This window comes from Felis catus, chromosome C1 (assembly GCF_018350175.1).
Source record: "Felis catus isolate Fca126 chromosome C1, F.catus_Fca126_mat1.0, whole genome shotgun sequence".
In the NCBI taxonomy this organism is placed as follows: domain Eukaryota; kingdom Metazoa; phylum Chordata; class Mammalia; order Carnivora; family Felidae; genus Felis; species Felis catus.
In genome coordinates, this window is record NC_058375.1 from 202,183,345 (window position 1) to 202,188,138 (window position 4,794).

The 4,794-nt window shown below is 48.3% G+C and overlaps 1 long non-coding RNA gene across 1 annotated transcript; it reads right to left on the reverse strand.

The window, feature by feature from the left end:
* Positions 1 to 364: 364 nt before the first annotated feature.
* Positions 365 to 2,871, reverse strand: LOC109503175. The gene is made up of 3 exons (XR_002162077.2): positions 2,754 to 2,871; positions 2,163 to 2,273; positions 365 to 617 (listed from the first exon to the last, which is right to left on the reverse strand). It is a non-coding gene; the product is annotated as an uncharacterized LOC109503175 (long non-coding RNA).
* Between the last annotated feature and the right edge of the window lie 1,923 nt (positions 2,872 to 4,794).

Sequence of the window (4,794 nt, forward strand, 5' to 3'; positions counted from 1 at the left end):
AATGACTTTTTAAAATTTTCATCCCAGTGTAGTTAACACACAGTGTTATATTGAGTTTTATTTTTTAAATCAGGACTAGGTGTTGAATCTTGTCAAAGGCCTATGTAGATAGTCCTATGACTTTTTTTTTCCTTCTTAGACATATTAGCAAGTGAATTATATTAATGGTTTTCATTTAGTTTGCATGAGGGGGGGGGATATATCCCACTTAATCATGAAAAAAAAAAAGAATTTGAATAAAGCCAGAGTCCTTTAAGGCCTTCCTCCTTCATTCCATGCCCCGCCCCCCGCATCCCCATCCCTCCTCATCATCCCTGTGCCTTAGGTGTGCTAGGACCGCCAAAGCAAAGTAGCACAGACCAGGTGGCTTAGACAGCAGAAATGTATTGTCTTCCAGTTCTGGAGGCCGGACCTCCAGGATAAGGGCGCCCACAGGGCTACTTCCTCCTGAGGGAGGGTCTGCAAGGGACAATCCGTTGCAGGCCTCTCTCATACCGCCGCTGGTTTGCTAGCCACCTCTGGCATTCCTTGGCTTGTAGATGCATCGCCTTGATCTCTGCCTTCATCATCACATGGTGCTCTCCTCGTGGGGCAGGTGTCTGTGTCCAAATGTCCCCCTTTTTAAAAAAATATATGTATTTATTTGGGGGGGGGGGGCTCAAGCAGGGGAGGGGCAGAGAGAGGGAGACCGAGGATCTGAATTGAGCTCTAACTCACGAGCTGCAAGATCATGACCTGAGCCCAACGGACTGAGCCACCAGGTGCCCCCAAATTTCCCCTTTTCTTCTAAGGACACCAGTCATGTTGGATTAGGGCGCCCTCTCATGGCCTTGTCTTAACTAATTATATCTGCAACAGTCCTATTTCCAAACAGGGTCCCATTCTGACATACTTCTGGTTAGAACTCCAACACATATGAATTTGGAGAGAGGGGGACATAATTCAGCCCATAGCATCCTCTTTGTATCCTCCTCCTTCCCCCCTTAGAACTCCGCTCCAGCCACGTTAGCCTGGTTGCTCCGTTCCTGCCTTAGTGCATTGTTTCCAATGTCTTTTCTTCTCTGAATGCTCTCCGGCAGACCTCCCTCGGGGGAAACTCCCCCACCTGCTCTGAGACTTTGCTCAAATGCTCGAGGCCCGCCCTGTCCACCTATTCACAATTGCCCCTCCCCTAGCATTTCTGATGTCCCTGGCTATGCTGTATTCTAAACATTTTTCTTCTCTCACAGCACTTACCACTTCCTAACATATTGTATATCTGCTTGTTTATTACATATACTGTTGTTTATTCTCTCTCCTCTCTAAACTGTAAGCTTCAGGAAGGTAGAAATCCTTATCTATCTTGATCACCGTATCCCAAGTGCCTAAGAGACAGCTTAGTGATTAGGATGTGATAAAAAGTGGTTGAAGAAGGGGGCGCCTGCGTGGCTCAGTCGGTTAAGTGTCCAACTTTGGCTCAGGTCACGATCTCACAGTCCATGGGTTCCAGCCCACGTGGGGCTCTGTGCTGACAGCTCAGAGCCGGGAGCCTGCTTCAGATTCTGTGTCTCCCTCGCTCTCTGACCCTCCCCCACTCGCACTCTGTCTCTCTCAAAAATAAATAAACGTTTTAAAAAAACAAAAATGGTTGAAGAAGGAAAAGAAGAAAAAAAAAGAGAGATGGGTTTTGTTTCTGGAGACTGGGAGACCCAGAAGTAATTTGCCTCCTGTTTATCTCACCTCCAGCCTCTGGGATATAGCACTGAAGGGACAGCCGACTTCACCATGGCTGTAAGACATGACTTAGCAAAACCTGAGACCCCTAGCTATACAGACAACAACTGAGATCAAGCAAACGAATGGGGGGGGGGGCCAGGGGCGAGGGTGGGGTTCGCCCTGGGTGGCCAGGGGCTGTAGTTGCAAGATCAGTCCAGCAGAGGGCAGCATTATCTTCAAATCCAAACAAACGGGGTGGGGAGGGAAAATGAAATCATCCCAGTGAAAATAACTCGGTACCCCATAGAAGTTGGGTCAGGCAGCCAGCCTCTAGAACCTAACGCCACCCTTGCAGGTTCGCAAATCCTTTCACGTGCATTCATTCTCCCCTTAAAGTCCTCCCAGAGGAGAATTTAGCAGTTGCCAGAGTGTGAGCACAGCTTGGGAGGGGCCGGGAAGTTAATCACCTGTGTGCGCGTGTGCCATCCAATTATCTGTCTCCGGCTTCAAGCACGGAAGAGTCCTGTCTCTGTGGTCGTCCCTTTCGTCCAGACCAGTGGTTCTCAGTCTCTCGTGCCCTTTCAAATACAGCACAGTGGGACGCTCTCGGCAAGACAATTGAAAGGTATATTTCAAAGCACCGAAAATCTTTTCACTGTTTTCTCAGAGCTCACTTGTTGGTCCCTGAACAGCGTCATGGGCAGCTCGGGCTGCCATCACAAAACAGCGTGGACTCGGTGGGGCCAGCCCGGTCGGGTTCTCCCTTGCTGGCTTGCAGACAGCTGCCTTCTCGCGGGGTCCGCACACGGGGGAGACAGAGAAAGAACTCTGGTCTCTTCCTCTTCTCCTAAGGACCCCGAGCCCGTCCCAGAGGCCTCACCCCCATAACTTCATCCAAACCTAATTGCCTCCCAAAGGCCCCACCTCCAAATACCATGACATGCAGGGTTAGGACTTCAACATATGAATCTTGAGGAGACACAATTGAGTCCATAGCAAGCACCCTGTCACACTGTAAGGAGAATGATTGATTTCCCGTCCTGATGGTGCTCTCTTACCTATTCGTGAGGCAAGGTTCTAGCAAGTTCTAGCAAGACTAGACGCAGCCTTCATTATTTTCTCTTACATGCAGCCAACTGCACCAAGCTCTACCCTATGCGGCCCAACCAGCATACTCGACATTCTGTCTGGCAGACGTGGCTGCCAAAAGTGTGTCCTTGGTGGCGGTAAAAATAAATTGCACAAATGGTTACCTGGGGGTGGAGGGGTTGAAGATGGGAACTGGGCAGATGGGAGACAGGTGGGGAAAAGACTTCTCATTAATCATTTTCAGTATTTTTTTTTGAAACATGTGAAGTGGTCCTTGTTACAAATTTTAATTGTAAAATATAACCTTGAAATGGTAAAAACTAGGAACTTTAACTTGAGGGTAACAAGCAAGCGGTGCTGCTGCAAACCATCCTTGAAGCTCTGGCATCTGAGGTTGTATGTCTCGTGAATGCTATGTCCCAACCTCCACCGAGAGAGCCAAGAGGCCTCCAGCCAATTCCAGGAGGCGCCTTTCTGGGCCTGGGCTTAGAAAACTGTCCCTTCTTCGTTACCTCCACTCCAGATCCTTGACTCTGAATCAGCTCACCCTGGACTCTCTCGGTCCTCGTCTCTCTCCCTCACTGATCTGTCTAGATGCCTACGCTCTCAGTCCCCACCCCCGCTGCAACCCAGGGCATCGTGGCCTCTCCTCATCTCCCACCCGGCCCTCTCTGCCTGTATTGTTTCTAGATACAATTCCAAATCTCTCCACAGATGTACTCCCCAGTCTCCTGGGCGCCAAAGAAACCTCAGGCCGGGGTTTTTTTTTATCTCACCCTGGCAGTGAATTCTCATTAACTTGCACTGACTATGGAAATCAACCTGCCTGCCCTCGGGCCATTCCCGTTTTCTTCCACTTAAAATAAGGCCTTTGATTTATAGCGAATGTATGTATATCCAGCTTCCTGTTGAAATTACTTCCCCCTAGTCCCAAGGCCACAGACCCAATGAGTTTCTTGGGCTGCATGGAATCAGTTTCTTCCTTTGTTTGTGCATTGAAACTACAACTGGTGCTCAACGTTTAAAAATTTAGACTCGTTGGGGCTCCCGGGTGGCTCAGTCGGTTGAGCATCCGGCTCAGGTCATGATCTCACGATTTGTGAGTTCGATCCCCCGCTTTGGGCTCTCTGCTGACAGCTCAGAGCCTGGAGCCTGTCTCAGATTCTGTGTCTCCCTCTCTCTCTGCTCCTCCCCCGCTCGTGCTCTGTCTCTCTCTCTCTCTCTCTCTCTCTCAAAAATAAATAATACATTAAAAAAAATTAGACTCATTTACATTAAAAATAATCTGAGTTTCGGGGGCGCCTGGGTGGCTCAGTCGGTTAAGCGGCCAACTTCGGCTCAGGTCATGTTCTCACGGACCGTGACGAGCCCCGCGTCGGGCTCTGTGCTGACAGCTCAGAGCCTGGAGCCTGTTTTGGATTCTGTGTCTCCCTCTCTCTCTGACCCTCCCCCGTTCATTCTCTCTCTCTCTGTCTCAAAAATAAGAATAGAAAAACGTTAAAAAAAATTTTTTTTTAAAAAAACCAATCTGAGTTTCTAAGCTGTCCTCTAAAATCTGGGGGTCCGGCAATACTGAGCCCATGGCACAAATCAGCTAAAGCTGGTACAAGAAAAGAGACCCTAGAAACAGAACCACACTCATACCATCGTTTGATTTTCAACGGAAATGCCAAAGCAGTCGAATGGGGAAAGGACAGTTTTATCAATAAGATGATGTTGGAATACTGAGATATGGGGAAAATGCAAACCTTTACTCCTGCATCGTACACAAACATTATTTTGAGATGAATCACACACAGGCCTAAATGTGAAAGCTAAAACTGTACAGCTTCTAGAAGAAAATGTGGATGAATACCTCCATGACTCAGGGGTAAGCAAAAAGTTTCTCAGACAAGTCAAAGAATAGAATAACCATTAAAAAATGTTTTTGCTAAGTTAGGAGCGCCTGGGTGGTTCAGTGGGTTGAATGTCTGACTCTTGGTTTCAGCTCAGGTCATGATCTCACAGTTC